Source organism: Triticum dicoccoides, chromosome 7B (genome assembly GCF_002162155.2).
Source record: "Triticum dicoccoides isolate Atlit2015 ecotype Zavitan chromosome 7B, WEW_v2.0, whole genome shotgun sequence".
Lineage (NCBI taxonomy): Eukaryota > Viridiplantae > Streptophyta > Magnoliopsida > Poales > Poaceae > Triticum > Triticum dicoccoides.
This window is the reverse complement of record NC_041393.1, coordinates 745,709,790-745,727,624: the sequence shown is the minus strand read 5'-3', so window position 1 is coordinate 745,727,624 and position 17,835 is coordinate 745,709,790.

Below are 17,835 nucleotides of genomic sequence, written 5' to 3'. Positions count from 1 at the left end.
TCTGCCACTCTGTGTGTAACGACCCGTAGTTATATGAGAGTGGTGGAACTTTTTTCTTCCCAAATGTGCATTGCATTCCACATATAAACTTTGGAGTAAGTTTAACACTTTTACTTAAACTTAGATGACTTTGGAGTAAGTTTAACACTTTTACTTAAACTTAGATGAATTTGGATTCAAATAGAAAATTGGACATGACCTGTGCTTGTTTTTGAGTTTTGGTTCACATCAAATAAGAATATCTAGTAAGGACTTAACTGCAATAATACAATTCATATCATTTATGTGTGTCGTAAATACCCTATTAATAGAGGGTCGTTCAACCTGTATTGCGAGGTTAGCGTAAGCTCATCGGTCATGGAGCCCCTTAATCCCTACCCGTAGAAGATTTTTTGCGCAACATGGGTCATGGGACACGGGAGTGCGAAAGATTCAGATCTTAGATCTAGCCACAAGTCATGGATGTATTGGGTTACAGACTCGATAGAAAGGCAAAGTTAATCGCTCGTGGGTAGAGTAGCAGACCTCTACAAACTGTAATGAATTGTGCGTTGTCCCTCCCTGATCTGGGAAAAATTTGCGGACGTGGTAGGAGTCCATCAAAGATTTTAGCATTCTGCAAAGTATGATGATCTTACGAGTTTTAATTAAAATTTTGTTTCTACAAGATATTTGAACTTGTTCAGTAACTCCAGTACTCATTTTTCCTATTCTACTTTATAAACTCTAAATATTCAAAGGATATGTAGATGAACCCTTGGAGAATACTTTTATGAAGAGTCAGACCTATTAGGAAGAGTCGAGGGCGTCGATTAAATCATCGCCGATAGTAGCTAATGGACTAACACTTCACGGTGGTATTCTTGTGGGCATGCTACTCAAGTACTTCACAGCTATGATAATTTACTATTCATTAATTATTTTCAAAACGGAAGGGACACATCTTGTCATTCTTCGAGGGTCTTGATTCGTTCCTCTGAACGGTATGAGCACATAAATTCTCACTGTTGGAAAAGCTCACTGGTACCTTGAGGCGGGCCTCGCTACTTACCACTCCGACATCACAAACTATCTTCAAATCAAACTTTGAATAAATATAAAACACAACAAAGTGATTGAAGTAAGTTGAACCTAATAGTGGTTCACAAAGTAACGAATCATTCTAATGAATCATATCTCATATGTAACATATGATATGATTTTGATTCTACTCCAAGTCATATAATTATTTTAATAGACCATTAATTAAAAAATAAGGGAAGTTTAAAGATCAAGTACATATTTGTTTGCAAGTTATAAATATAAAAGGAAGCTTTATAGTTTCAGTTGCCTACTTTATGTTTGAATTTGATCATGGCAGAATAATATATACTTTTATGTTCTCATATACATTATATTCATTAAACTTAAATGTACTAAATTTGTCACTAAATATCCCAATCGAAGATTTGAGAGTGGCCACATGACTATTCTTAGTAACATGAGCTTACTTAGTATGCAATCGTATGTACCAGTAACAATTTCAAATGGTGGTCCAAAGACAACTTTTAGATGGCACGAATTATCATGTAGAATGACATGCAAATTATAGCATGTAGGTTAGTGTTATAATTAATTTAGTAAATATGAGTTGCCAGTATTTAGGTATATATACTCAAACACGCACCCCCCCCCCCCAACACACACACATCATATTCTGAGGACTAAACTCGCAGAGTTTTAGCATTGACAAACTCATCAGGTTCACCATCTACGATGGGAACATTGGCTTGTATTGAAAGAACGATCATTTTTAACAGGACATAGATGTCGTCAAATGTGAAGTTTGATCTCTGGTTGCTTGAGGGTACAACTACCCCCCTAACCACCGAACCAATTGTTGATTTAAAATAGTTCGCATCAAAACATTATATTGAAGCAAAAAACCTTTCAAAGAAAACATTTTAGAACATTTTAAAGAAAACATTTTGTTGTCATTAATATTGCTTAGAAGCCTAAAACCTCTGAATCTTCGTTAGATAAACAAGGTTGCACCCTTGAGTAGTTATGGACAAATTTACCAATGTGGCCGACTTAGAGCGGAGTGCCTCTTTAGCGCCAAACACCACAGGTTGTGCAACAACGCACAGGGCGCCGCCTGCATGGGCCCGGCCCTGTAAATTGGTAGCTCAGTCCCCGTCCTGCTCGATCGCCGCCTCTCGATTAGTGTTTAACCAACCAGTTTTTCACTAAATTTACAAACTTGGTGAATAATAAAATGTTCACATATTGATAAAATATTCTGAAAATATTAACGAATTCTTCAAAAATAGCTCTTCAATTTGAAAAAATTACTGAATTTTGAAAAAAAAAATTGGATTTAAAAAAAGTTCAAGAACTCGACCTTTTTAATGAATTTGAATAAGTTGAATAATTTTGAAAATGAATTACAGTTTCAAAAAATGTTTACAAATTTGTTTGTTAGAAGCTTCTGAATTTTAAAAATATTCATGAATTAAAAAATCACAAATTTGAAAAGTTCACAGTTTTGAATCTTTTTTTAAATAAAAAATAAAAGTTGGTTTACCATCAGATTAGAAACTGGAAAAGAAAAATAATACCGGGAGGAGCGAGATTCTAGAATGTTCCCGAAATTGAAAATATCCACTTATTTTCTTCCGTTGCATGGGTTCGGTCGGAAGCACAGATCCATTGTGTGCGCGGGCTACAAGTAAGGAACTGTTTGGCCCATTTGCATAAATAGGAAATGCCAAACAAGAGTACAAACCTTTAGTGGAATGATGACCTTGGTAATGTTGATGACATTCGTTACGTCGGCCCACATCATTTTATCTCCGATTCAGAGGACGACTCTTCACGGACTTATTGGCACCATTCGGTTGGAAACCAATGGTGCATGCATTGTTTCGTAAGTACAAAAATTGACATATGATCCAAGTCGGGGCATCTGGGAGACTTTTGTGAAGACGACGTAAGATATTCTTGCATTGTTGGGCACTATGCTAGGTATGGATGTCGCGACACTGCTAGTGACCACTCCACCGGACGACGATGATGTTTAGTACTTTCTCTCCGTCTTAAAATAAGTTTTCTCGATTTAGTACAAAGTACCGAGGGAGTATAATGCTGCCCACGAGAGAATTTCTCCAATTAAAAATCTCTCAAAGATTTGTACACTTGCATACCTAGGGATTGACCAAGGGAAGAGGAAGTTTACAAGCTATAGACATGGAGGTAGCTTACATACTCAATGCATTTTGTTTGTCTGGCCCACACTCGAACAACCTGTCTCGTGTAGATCAGATCATGGCTAGATCACACAAGCTTGCGGCCTCAGAATGTCCACGGCGACGAGACATGACAGGTCCCCAAGCTAGCTATGACAACCCTACCATCCATCGGTACATTCATAGTACATGCTTAGCTTCATCTAGTTGCCATTGATTAGCAGAGCAACTTCGATTCATTAGCTGCCATAGATAGTACGACTACATTCATAGTACATGTTTAGTTAGATCTAATTGCGAATAATTTGCTGAGCAACTTGAGTTCATTGACTAGCTTCATTAGCTAGCTAGCACTACCACTAAAACATTAAGAGCCTAGATCGGAGAGCTAGGCAAGTTCATGCCCCAACTTTACCACTTGGATAAGATTAACTAGCTAACCAGACTCGAGCTTAGATCAATACATTTTTTGTTGTTTCGATTGACACCTAGTGTTGAGCTTCACAATGTTGATTAGCTGTATGACCCTAGACCGGCTCAAAATATTAGGGTGAAACGATAAACTAAGTATGGACAATCAATGGATCGATTGAGCTAGTCTTCTTCACCCGTATTGGATGATTTTGTCTTTATCGAGAAATGTATGTTGCTGGATTTGGAAACAATGGTCTTGCATTGTCCTCACTGGTTGAATTCGGAGACGACGATGCAACTTAAGTCGTATCCCTTTATGCATGTAGTGTGTGATGGGCAGACATTTTTTTTCATCTTGGCCGCTGGGAGCAACCATCAATGATCTTCACTCATCATCTAGGGCATTTTTATTAAGCATTATGCGGATGAACTAGCTAAGAAATGACTATCTTCTTACAACTATGGAAGCAACTCATCAAGACGCAGGAATAATCGACCGTTGATACCCGCTGCCAAAAGCTCCACAAACACACTTCAGCTCTCAGGGAGGAGATCCATGGATCTGGAGGATGACCATATCCCCATGCATCTTCTGTTGTGCCAAGGACCCTTTTGGGTTTCTATCGATTGTGTTGTCATTTTTTTAAGTACCTTGTCTTTCATCCTAGTCCAACTATGGTATATTTAAAACCTTAAGAGCTTCAATCCCCTAAAGCCGGGAAATCGCCTCCTTTCTTAAAATAACTAGGGAACCACTCGTTAGAACCTTGTCATCATTTCAGCTGTGTTATGGACAATGATTAGCACAATGTTCATCACACGTTATAATATGATCACTACCATGTAACCAGGAAATGTACATATCTGTGGCATTGTCCAAAAAGAAAAATTTCCCCCCGTGCAAAACAAATCTAGCAAGACTAGAGCGGCTAGACTGGCTTGCTTTGGCGTTAAGATTCCCAGAGTCCCTGTGATCAACGACATTAAGCAAAACTGATCAATGACATTGGCGGAGCAGTCAGGAACATATAGGCGTTGTATCTCGTTTACCAATTTACCCCTTCTTGGACTAATTAGTTTGTTTAGTTTGATGGTTTCATCAAGTTGCACTTTTTAATTGTTCGATTTCTTGGGAGAATAGTGGTGTGCGTAAATTAGGATCTATAAGGACCGAATAGATCTGGAACTGAAAGTCAGCTTGTGAATATGGCGATTATGCTTCACAAAAGCTTGGATGTATTGCTCTGAATTGTAGGTTGGAAATGGAATGGGTAAGTGCTTCACAAGACCCTGGAGATATTGCTGTGAGTTATAGGTTGGAAATGAAACAGGCAAGTGTATTCATGCTCATCTAAGTATAGCTAGCCATGTTTGGCCATTCTGCTTTGTAAGTTCAGATGGCGGCGGCTGGAGAAGCCGCGGCTGCGACGGACAGCACGGGGGTGGGAGGCGGCAGCAACAAGCGGCAACGGTGGCGGCCGGCGGCGGCTGGTGGCGGCGGCGGCGGTGCGTAGAGGCGTGGCGGTGGCGGCGGCGGCGGCTAGGGTTAGGACCATGCTGCAATAGCTACCATGTAGAACGAGAAGAATATGTTGTGCAATCGCAATGCATTGATCGGTGCACCAGGCACGTAAATATGAGTTATAGATAGGGGCCACAACCTCGACTATATAGAGAAAACAGGAGGTGAGGCCCAATACACAATATATACATACATAATATACTCAACACTTTGAACTAACTAAACCAGCCCCCCTTTCAGGAGGGTGTGGGCCAATTCACCCAAATGACCAATCACAGACCACCAACTGGATCCACCCCCGTAAAACCCCGTAGTGATCCGTGCGTGTAGCATTACTGACGTCGTATAGACATGGCCTAGCATTTACCAAGTGGTGGTTGCACGTGTGGGTGGGCAGTATTAGTAGTACTACTTCGTGAGAGAAGTGGGGGACATGATCCGCCACGACAGGTAGGAGGAGGAGGAGGCTGGCCGCACTCAGGTAACGCCGGCGACGGTAGGTTCTCCGTGCGCGTGCATTCGTGGGGCTTAGGTGTCATGTCCGCGAGCAACGAGCTAGTACGGGTGTTGGGACATGCATCATGCATGACGTACAAGGAGCTCGCGCCGCCAAGATGTACTCCCTCCGTTCGGAAATACTTGTCATCAAAATAGATAAAAAGAGATGTATCTCGAACTAAAATACATGTAGATATATCTTTTTTATCCATTTTGATGACAAGTATTTTCGAACGAAAGGAGTATGTATAATATACAACAGCTCGCACTCTAGCTACGGTTACTGTGGCACGGCTGGCGCCGTTAGGCGGCCGGCCGCACGTATGATTACTGGAGTACTAGTACTCATTGAGCAGTACACGCAGCAGAACACGGACGGACAGCAACGATTTACCGTTGGATGGATGGATGGCCAGGTCATCGTCAACTATGTGCGGATCGTGCTGTAGCTCGGTCGTTTCGCCCTCTAGATCGTTACGCCAGGACAGCGCGCGCGGATCGCACATGCGAACGCGAGGCTGGTGAGACCAGTGAGATCGTTGGAGGATTCGATGACACCCCCGCAACAGTCGGATCGGGGCGTGCGTTTGATTTTGTCCCTTTCTGAGTTGCAAGTTGGGAGACATGAGAGATGCCATACGGTCGTCGTCGTTTACATTGCTTGCACAAACGACGTGCAGATGGTAGCTAGAGCAAGATGCAAGATTCGATATTGGCGTTGGAAATGCAGCATGTGGTTGTACTGATTGACTTGAAACTGCCGATCATAATGCATGCTGCACACGAGTGGGTTGTCGTCGTCTTCCAATATACAGAGTAATTCTTATCCAAGTACACGTACCTGCCGTCTGGTAGCAGCCACCTAGCTTCATCAGCTGGTTTGTGCACACATGCACCGACTTTTGTTTATGTTTCATTAGAACAGCGATTTCTATCACACTGATTTTAATTAGCTACAACTGCTTCGGAGAGGTTACTCTTGTTGATGAATGATTGAATCGAAGGAAATGCCTGGGTGTCGGCCAATATAGCCGCATGCTCTGCTTCCTACTAATTGTGAACTAGTCGTGCTTGTTTGGTAAGCACGACACTTACCATGGTCCGTTGATCATTTTTTTAATCATCCCGGGTAGAGATCCCCACCTTTACATATATATGAGAATTTTGTTTCATGCCACAGACAATTCCATATGATCGATGGCTATCACTCAAGCTTCATCAGTTCTGTATGTGACATTACCGTTTGCGAAGAAATTAGCTACGTGCCCCTGCGCGGCCTGTCTCCATGACTTGTCGTATTCTTCAACCCGTTGCCACCTCTGTGGGATCCACCAATTCGACATGTCAGATGTAGCGATGAGGAGACCCATTTGACCCTTTGTGACCCACCACTTTGCCATACATGTCTTCAGCAAGCAACGACTAGTCAATAGATAATTTCATTTTTTGACTAGTGGGCCATATAGCAAAAGGTTGAAAAAACGGCTACCCCGATAAAATACCCGCCATCCAACCCGAGACATTCTATCTGGTACACCTCCATCCATTCCATTGCTTTGAATGTTCGTCGCTCCCGCCTGCTATCCTCCACCACCTCTCTCGCGTCCTCTGCCAATGGAACAAGTCTCATGGCAGACCGAGGAACGGGCTCATGAGGTGAGGTTCATGTTTCCGATGTGGGCATTCCCGCGGCATGGGATGTGTCAAATGCCAATTTTTTTCCCAATTTTAGAATGTGATAATTAAACTAGGGTCAGTTTTTATATTTGCAAAATTACTTGTAGTTCCTGAGCCTTGCTTGTTTTCACTAGGAATTATTTGAATTGACTGCCATTTATGGCTCTAATTTTTTGGAATTATTTAAGCCCAAATTTTTTTAGGGAATATTTATAATGCCAAGTTGAGCCTAAAAATGTGCGCAACATTTTATTTAGTATCAGGCTCGAAAATATGTTCCATAAGACCTAGAGATTTAGTAGGAAATATTGAAACCCTAAAGTTTATTTTGGAAATTTAGTTGTACCTAAAACATTTAGGGGATACTTTTTAATATTCCAAAAAAGGTTACACATATTGTATTTAATATTGAGGCTGAAAATCACCTTTTCTAAGCCATAAATATTAATTCAAACCTTCGTGGAATTCTTCCCAAAAGATGCAATGAAATCGGTAAAAAGAAACAACAAAAGAAAAAGGAAAACAAAAATTTAACCTACCCAGCTTGAAATGAACATGACCCATTCCCTAGCTAACACTTAGCGCACCAGACGTCGCAGTGTGTAGCCCAGCCCATAGCCCACCTAATTTAACGGAAGCGGTACACCGCGTTATAACCCAGCCGTAGGATCTTCTCCATGCCACTACTCTTTCTCTCTGCCATTGACCCGCGTCCCCTTTGTCAGCTTTGCCGTCAACCTCCAACAATCACAACGCTACGAGTGCACGCGTTGGCCATGACCCTACGTTGTGTACACGCCGCCTGAGACCTTTAAAAATATTCCTCTGTCACCGCAGCAACAACACAATACATTAGAAATTCGCTAGTCAGTGTTGTTTGGTTCTCTAGTAGTGGTGGAGTTATACAAAGGAGAGGACAAGGTAGTGATATGAATGCGTAGGTAGGTGAATAGCATGATTAGTTTATGAGTTACTTATGTTTGGATTATGCTTCTCATCTTATATCTGCTTAGATGTAAGTTATAGTTGATGCCGAGTGCTTGCAGGTACACCACTTTACTATTTGCATACCCATTTGTATTGTTAGTGCTAGTACCCTTAATAATGAGAATTGTCGAGTACCCTCATACTCACCCTTGCTACAACAACAACTTGCAGAGTTTTACAATTGGGATGCAGCTTCTGGTCGCTTTTATGTTAACGATGACGTCAACGAGTATAATAGTGTATCCCGGCCGACAACCTGGAACCAACGGGAGGGGTCGCCTGCTTTACTTTCCATCCTCTTAGGCACTATGGATTTTCTCTACGCCCATAATTTTGCTATCTTCTGACGTGGAGTGGAGGAGTGGTGTGGTTGCCATCCGTTGGTGGTGGATGGGGGCTCGGCGCTCATGTGGTGTGCCTCGGCCAGCGTGGTGCTGGTTGGTGTTGCTGGTTGTCCTGGGCAATGGCCTCTGGGTGGTGTGGTTTGTCATGTCGGTGGTGTGATTAGTTGTGCTACTCCCCGCAGATCCATTTTATTGATGGTAGGTGGTGGTGGACGTGCAGGTGGTCGGGTTGTGATGTTCTCGACATTGTTCATCTCCTTGGTGTACTTCTTCCTTGGCCTCTCCCCAAGACGGGGAGAGGGGCCCCCTGTAGTCCTTGGCCTCTCCCCAAGATGGGGAGAGGGCACCCCTCTAGTCCTTGGCATCTCCCCTAGATGTGGAGAGGGTCCCCCTCTAGTCCTTGGCCTCGATGGATTCTTGTAGGCGGGAGCCCCTCCAAGATTGGATATCCCCTCTAGTCCTTGGCCTCTCCCCCTCTAGTCCTTAGCTCCATGGCTTCTAGAGGGCAGGAGCCCCTCCAATATTGGATCTCACCTCTCCTTTTCTCTCTGTTTCTGTGGCTGAGCACCGTTTCTTAAATATCCAGAGATCCATAACTCCAACCTGGATGATATTTTACATTGCGTTCCCTTTAAAATTAGCTTTCTTGGGGCGAAAGAATGGCCCCAACCGACCAAGAGAACCTCTACACGGTCACCTGGCATGCCCTACCCCGCAGGGACTGCTAGTAGGGGCAACACTCTAGAATACATCAAACTTTTATTTATTCATAACTTAGAAAATATAATGACTACAAATGAATGTCTAGTAGTGTACCAGGTTATGCAATGATCTAGCATAGTAAAGACATCAAAAAATGGACAGACCATGAAAATATCATGCCCGCTATATGATAATGAAACTCAAGTAATGTAATGTAAAGTAACAATGGAAGTTGCATGACAATATATATGTAGGAAAGGCTACGAAAATGACATAATAGGTAGGTTTGTTCGCTTTTTTGAGGAGACATGTGTAGGAGAACAAGAGGAAGTCCTCCCATGGAGTTTGGATGCACTGGCGAAGTATACACCATGTCTCGATGTGAGAGTGGGTAGTGTACGGTACCGGAAAGGCTAGCAAAATATGGATGCGAGAGTGGGTAATGTACGGTACCGAAGTGCATAGAAGACCAAATACTCACATTAGTCATAAAGAACTCAAATATTTATTACTGAATCCTAGTAGCCCATCTCGAAGCAAACACAACCCTCGCGCCTCTCGGGAGAGGTTGGGAGGAGTTAACAATGATCAGTACGCACGCGAGTGCCACTTTAAGATGTCCCTACACTCTGACCTCACCGCTAATACCAACAACTTCCACTTTTATGTAAATTAATGAGTGTACAACTCCATGAAATTTGACACCAATATTCAATACCCAACGTTAACCATTTACTTACACAATCACCTATCACTCCTTCAATATTGCAAAGAACCCACATTAAAAATTATTTTTTGTAGAATATTTTTTGGGAACGTGTAAGCCAAGTGTCATTTATCGGGGGTGCTCGGGTTATGTCATGGAGCCATTTGTAATCTTCGTGATCGCCACGCAACTGCCGTTGCCCAGCCCTAGATGTAAGGCGAGTGCCTTTTTGGGCTATGTCGAGATAGTAGGTAAGCCGAGATCCTTTTGTTCCAACCACTCCGCTTATTATTATATCGAGGATCTTCTTTTTTTGCCGTGCGTTTCTCATTTCATACTTGGCTTATTTAGATGCAAGCCGAGTACCCGTGTTTCCGCACTTGGTTTATGGTCTGCCACACAGCAACCTGTGATTATTCTGAAGTGCTTTTGTTATGATTCATGTTGACATAAGATAATCATTTTTCATGATTCATGTTGATATATATATATATGTGTGTGTAACTTTATAGTTCAAGAGAACTTCCACACCGTGTGAGGTCGAGTATTATATGAAATGTGATCTCTTCATGTAATTATTTCCGTATTGATATACAAGATTAGACCATGTAATAAACAAAATTAATAAAATACCCATGAAAGGGTAACTACTCACCATCAGAACAAATAGTGTGACTGCATGTAAGCAATTGTGCCAATTTGTTCTCGGCAATCAAAGAGTCATCACATTACTGCACCCTATCTGGGAAGTCATTTTTGTTCGTCTGTAAACATCTTCAACAATTTGAATAACTGGATGCAAACGCCAACAACAGATTCCCAGTAGAAGTTGTATGAGCAGCTACAACTATCATGTGGTAGTACTATTACAGGTATTGATAATCTAGTTATGAAATATATCTTCAAAGAAATCACCATTTATTCATTTCCTGATACCGGCACAAGAAAGCAGCAACTTTCTTCAAATCATTCCTTATAACTGAACAAAGCACAGCGCGCGCGAGTGGTTACGAGGCTGCAAAAATTGCAGTAAAATGGATCTTTCAAAACCTGATAAGTATCCTCCTGGCACCTTTGAGGATGCTTCTCAGAATCGGCGCAAATTTAGGGTGCATTTGTACGGCCTACTGATTTAATCCTACCAAACAATATTGCAGAACAAAGAAAAAAATATATTTGTCATATTGAATTGTAATAACCAAAGGTAATGTAGATTATGTGCACATTATATAGCAGAAATGGTCTGTCATTCACCGCAGCATATCATTAGTATTAGGTGGTCCGGCTATATGGAACACAAATTATAAGATTATCATTCAGTGACCTCCCTAAATTTCTTGGGTTTCTGTTCCTCCGAAAAAAGGAACTTTCAGGACAGAGATCACAACATCGTAGCTTCTGACCAAGTAGAAAAGTAATCCAATGGTTCAGTACAGTAGGTTAACTCGGACTCAACAAGGTCATCCATATCAGTCTGATAGCATTTCATTGACACTGGAGCATTCGCGTATACATAATCCACTGTACTTGTAGGTTCCGTGTGCACCGGGCCGATGTGAGCACCAGAAGCAGGGTGTATTATTTTTCCCATACTGGCCTCACACATTGAGCATCGTCCTATCAGAAAAATAGCTAATTATTCTTCGGTATTAAGACGGCAGGAGAAAGAGTTCACATATTGCAATTCAAATAAAATTAAGAAAAATAAATATGCTTACCTGGAAATGGATTGTTGGCATCATAATAAGGAAGCGGGCAGCAAAACGAACCACCACCAGATTGTTCGCCCTGAGATCTTGACATCCGAAGTTGAGCAAAAAAGAGGACTCGTGGTGCTGAACCCTCGGAAACCGCCAGGAAGTTAACATGGTGGCAATAAGAATACGACCTATGTTCCTCCACACCGCAGATCATTTCCAGATTATACAGCGGTTCCTACAAAAACAGCCAGCGGCATTAGAACTGCAAGTAACATGATTCTTGTGCCATCTCTAGCTAATACCATACTTGATCACATTCCACTTAATAAGGGTCAACATTAGAAAGGCAGCTTACCCAAGGATGTTGAATGGCGTAGAGGCGGAGGAGTTCGTCAAGCTCTCCACGAAGAAAGATTTGCTTCTGTTCCAACCTCTGCTTCATAGCTGTAATCTCCGGAAACCTTGCCATACCAATATTTTTTGGACAAATCCCATACAATGGCAATGATAATTTTTCTTTGCACACTAGGTGTAATTTTGTGATGGTGGCATCACAGAGAGGGTTTCCTCCATCTCTAAGTATCTTGGTCAGGATGGATGCTGTATGAGGCTCAAACAGGAATCCAAGACTAGATATATGATGCTCTTTCAACGGGTGGTTCGCAGCCTTGCTAGCATGACGAAGTACACGAGCACATTTATCTGTTGACTGCCACATCACTGACATGTGAGACAAATCACATCGTATATCGCGGAGATACTGCACAGCCTTGTGCTCCGAAAAATTTGTAGCAGCACGAACAACAGCAATAAGGCCATCAAGTGAGCTGAGCTCTAGACGCCGCAAAGTGGTGGCACCAAGGATATCTGGCTGAATTTCATAGCTGCCATCATGTGGTGGGGGACTAATGGCATCGTACCAAACAGCATGGATGATGATGTTGGAGACAGGGTCCAACATGCCATAGCAGTGCCCTGCCACCAGTATACCACGGAGAAGCCTTTGGGGATGAGAGCTTGGCAGCTTGGCGAGAGCTCCGACATAAAATGCATGTATGGTGTCGACGAGAGACATCTTAATTGACTCAATGTGCTGGCACGTGGGCTCTGCATCGGCAACCTCCATCGGCGTGTGCATGTGGAACCCCCGGAAGAGGTCGATGGAGGATCTGATCTTGCTGAATATAGCCTTCGATGAACGCAAGTTGGCAAGGTTGAATGTTGTCTGGTGCTGGAAGGTAAGTGTTGCTGCCATGCTGCTTCCTTGGCCATTGAGGTTGAAACAGTAACGCGGGCAGGAGTCGGAGTCTGCTCCACTGCTTGGAGCACGAGGCAACGTGAGGTGCAGGTCATGGGGAACCATGAGGTGTTGGTAGTGCAAAATCTTTATGAAGGTTTCCACGTCATCGACGCCTAGGCAGCGCCCTTCCTCCAATGTTAGCAGCAAAGATCTCATGGCCTCCGTGGGCTGCTCCTGGAATAGCAACAAAATATCATCGGGCATCGGATGATCGACTTTGATTGCTGCGATGCGGAGGGCAAGCTTGGCCCGGTCACGAAAGAGGTCAGAGTGGCAGACTGCGATGTTGTTTTCTTGCATGATGGTGGTGGACTGTTTCAGTTCCATCTCAGCGATGCAGATGGCAACAAACAAGTCACCGCCTGAGAGGTGGATGTAGAACCTGGCCTGTTCTTGGGAGAGATACCGGAAATAAACCTGCATGAATGCAATGAGGGCACAGTAGGAGTCAAAGGCAATCCCTGACCAGGTGTTGCGGATATGAGGGTTGATAGGTGCTGGTGGGATCAGGTACTCGGGTGGCGAATATATGCCGGCACGGCGACGGCATAGCAGATTTAGGGTGTTGAGGATGATGTTGGCGACGGGGTCGAGGATGCCGATGCAGTGGCCGCCGAGATAAGCACACTCGACGAGGTCTGGCATGGCGCCCGCCGGGAGTCGGCGGAATGCCTCGAGGTAGGCGTCCTCGATGGGCTTGTCCGTCGCGTGTTTCAGTATGGAGCGAACGACTTCCAGGCCCTTGTCGCCGTGGGAGCACGATGGCCACACCAGTGGCTCGTAGTTCTCGATCCGACTCCTCCCGCGCCGACGCATCTCGAAACTCCACCTCTGAATTGTAGAGCACCTCATCTCATCCGTCTCACCGTCGCGGATCGCCATATCTCGGAGCTCGTTGCGCATGATCTCTCTATCGCCGTAGTAGTCGTCCAGCAGCAGCTGCTTCAGACCTACGGCCTGCGCCTCGCCGTCGTCGACCATCCTCCCGTGGGCTCGATTTGACTGCATGGTTTATCTGGGGAGTTTCTGGCGAGAAATAGAAGTGTTGGGACACCTAGGGTTTGTCCCGGTGGGGAATTTGTAGAGAGGAAGTGGAGTCCGAGACCTACGAGGGGAAGGGGTATCCTCGACCTCGATCAACGCTCTCGCAACTCTCCGACTCTACGCAGCAGCCGCTTCGCACCTGGACGAAGCCGATCGGCGGGCGCCGGTTGTGGACGCCGCCAGCTATGTCGCGCACACACGTATCCAGCGGCCCATATAGATTATTTTATCGCCGTCAGGCATAAGCAGAAGATTAGGCGACATATCTATATTCAAGGTGTCGCCGTATACCTTATGGATTAATCAATATTTGGTCTTAGTTGCTTCTGACCTCAATCCAAAAATGGAACATCAAAGTAGTATAACAATAAATATGAATAAAGGGAAGAGAAGCACCCATGCTACGTCATTCATCCATCTCTAATTCTCTGCTTTGGGATTACTGTATGAACTATCGATGAATTTGACCTGATATTATTTTGCACGAGGCAATTAGTCCCGGTCAGGTTGATACCGTATCCTTGTTAGGAATGGTTAGGTCTACTTGGTATAAACATGAGCCCATTCTTGATTACTTTCTGTTTGCAACTTCAATATTCATTAAATTTGACCTTCCTGTCTTGAAATTTTTAAGCCTACTCACCTACCATGTTGAGCAGATAGACCAGAGAGGCAGGAATAGGACACATTCTTCGCATTTTGCCGCGAGCTGCTTGTCTTGGATAGATAATAACAAAGACACAACATACACGAAGTTTACCTAGGTTCAGGCCCTCTTGAGGAGGTAAAACCCTACGTCATTCTTTCGTTTTATTGATTATGGATGGGGTACAGAGTATAGGTGATCTACCTCAAGATTTTATGTGAATGAATCTGGCTTCTACGCCCCTGGCACCTTGGTTTATCTAGATACCCGGTATATCTAGGGTGTATACATGGCCGGACGCATCTAAAGGTCAAATACAACAAGGTGCAACCATGGTGGAGTGCACGGATCCAAGCAGGAGGCTATCAGAGGCGCGAGTAACGATAGAATCCATGAGCTGGAGCACCAGATCTTGGCTACTGGCCACTCGGGGTGCAGCCACACACCGGCGGCGTACCTTGCACATGGGATGAAGTGGAAGGGGTGTGTTGGGCCCGAACGAGTGCAAAGGCACCCGCTGCCGCGTCCACCACATGGGGCTTTGCCCTGGTGGCGGTGGCAACGATGACGGGGTAGAATGGTGGCGCAGGAGACTAGAGCGGCGGCGGTGGAGGAGCCGCCCGAGTCGTCCGTGAGAACGACGCGGGGGGCTTCCGTGAGAAAGACACCTTTTGGATGTTCTCGTACTTTTCATGTAAAGAAGCACAAGTCTGAACAAGTGTAGCAATATCTCCTCCTTTGTACTATATTTTCTCTGTATATATGTACATTGTGCAGTCACAAATCAGCAAAAATATATACATGACATAGCTAATTAAGTTTCCTTTTTTACTTTTTCTGTATGTACACATGACATGATTAGCTAAATAACTAGATCGTCGGCGTCATGATGTTGAGAAGTGAAACCCTAGCCTGCACGACGCTCCTGAACACACTGTTGCAGGCATCATCGCACTCGCCGAAGCGCCGCTCCAGCATATGCAGTCTCTCCATGGCCACCTCTGCCGTCTCCGGAGCGGTGGCCTTCCTGGTGGCGAACTTAGGAATAAACATGGCCATCTTCTTGCTAGAGGACGCCGGGGACGACATTGACGCGGCAGCCGAGAACACGGCCGCAGAGGCCGCGGCACTGACAGTGACTGCCTCCACCATCGCACCGACCATCTCTGCATCCTCGCCGACGAGGTTCGGGCGGGCGCATTTGGAGGAGACGGAGGAGATGGAGGCGGCCAGGCGAGCAAGGACCTTCTCAGCGCGGCGCTGGGACCTGGCGGCAGACGCGAGAGTTGTGGTGGCATCGCCCCTGCGGAGCGCAGCGTGGGACTCGGCCGCCGCGTGCCTAAGCGACATGAGGCACTCCTGGAAGCGCTGGTGCGCGTCGGCGAGGAGGAGGAAGGCGTGGAGGAGGCGGTCACTGGCGCTCATAGTGGCGCGGCGAGACTCAGGGAGGAGGAGTAGGTCGGCGAGAGCGGCATGGAGCGCGTGGATGGCGGCTAGGCCGGCCGGGAGGGGAGAGCCTGCTGCTGCGGTGTCCTTGATCCAGGCGCGGATGGCGGCGATGTGGGTGTGGAGGTTGGCGAGGAGCGGGTGTGAGGAGGTGGTGCCGGGGAGGCTGACGGAGCGGACATGGCGGGACGACTTTGAGAAGGACATCGCCGGGGTCAGAGGGAGGAGATGGAACTGCCGAAGTTGGGAGCCATTTCGATGGATCGGCTAGCTAGTTGCTTCTTGTGCTTTTTGTGTGTTGTTGCTGAGATGAGATGACATGTGATCCATGGAGGAGACGGTCAATGTGGTATATATGCAATGCAAGGAAGAGGAGGAGGCAGGGTAGCTTGGCAAGTGGTGGTTGCACGTGTGGGCGGGGGGCGCCTTCAAAGTCAAATCTCAACGCCAGGCAACGCAGTGGCAGTGCTTAGGTGTCATGTTGGCAGCGCTTAGGTGTTGGACAGACGTGCATGCACGACGGGCAAAAATAGATGACACTCTACACGCCGTTGTGCTGGACTACAACCATCTTCATTCCTCAACGCGCGCGCACTAGCACAGCACATGCTACGTGCAAATCGTGCTGTATGATTGTATTGATATCTTATTCGGATGGTGAGTGGCTACTCAGCTCGATGATTCAAATAGAGTAGACCTCCGCAACAACCGGATCCGTGCGTGCGATCTGCTTGTCCCTTTTGCGTTGCAAGTTCGGAGACATGAGAGATTCCACATGTGGTTTCAGCATGTGAGGTCAAGCCGATGGAAGCCAGAGCAACGGGCAAAATTAGACACGCATTTGAAATCCAACCTGTACGTACGTGCACATCATCTATATGTCGATCCATAGATTGGAGTGCATTATTACACGTTGGATCATTGATTGATTGTATTGATTAGTTTGAAACTACTATACTGATCATAATGCATGTTGCATACGAATGGGTTGTCGTCGTCCTCCTCCAGTTAATCAATTCTTATCTGACTACGCACCGGCCTTCTTGTGGCGGCTACCAAGCTTAATCAGTTCGTTTGTGCACGCGTGCATCAGTTTTTAATAAGTTTACAACAACTATCTCGATCATACTGATTTTAGCTACAGCTAAGCTAGTTGGGAGAGGTTACTCGTGTAGCTGAATGATTGAATTGAAGGTAATGCACGGGTGTTAGCCACTATATTTGCATGTTAAATTTATATTCAATCAGACACTGGATCATTCATCATAATGCCCATTTATATTCATTTATACAAAATTAGCATGCTAGAAGCCATCTTAATTTTGCTACCGATTAGTCGTACATGGAGAGAGCTAACCAACAACCAAATAACACATAGAGATTTGATTCCAGAGCTCTTATTAGCAAGGATGGATTCTGATTACTCAATACTACTCCCTACGATCCAAAATAAATGCCGTGGTCTTAGTTTAAATTTGAAAGCATGCACTCAAAAACCTCCCTCTCCTGAAACCCATCTACGGGTAGGCCGCCACCAGCCTCTCCTGGCCGCCCCCGGATCACGATGGCGGCGGCGGCACATCCCTCCGTCGTCGTTCTCGGTGAGTGGTTCTCGTGCAAGG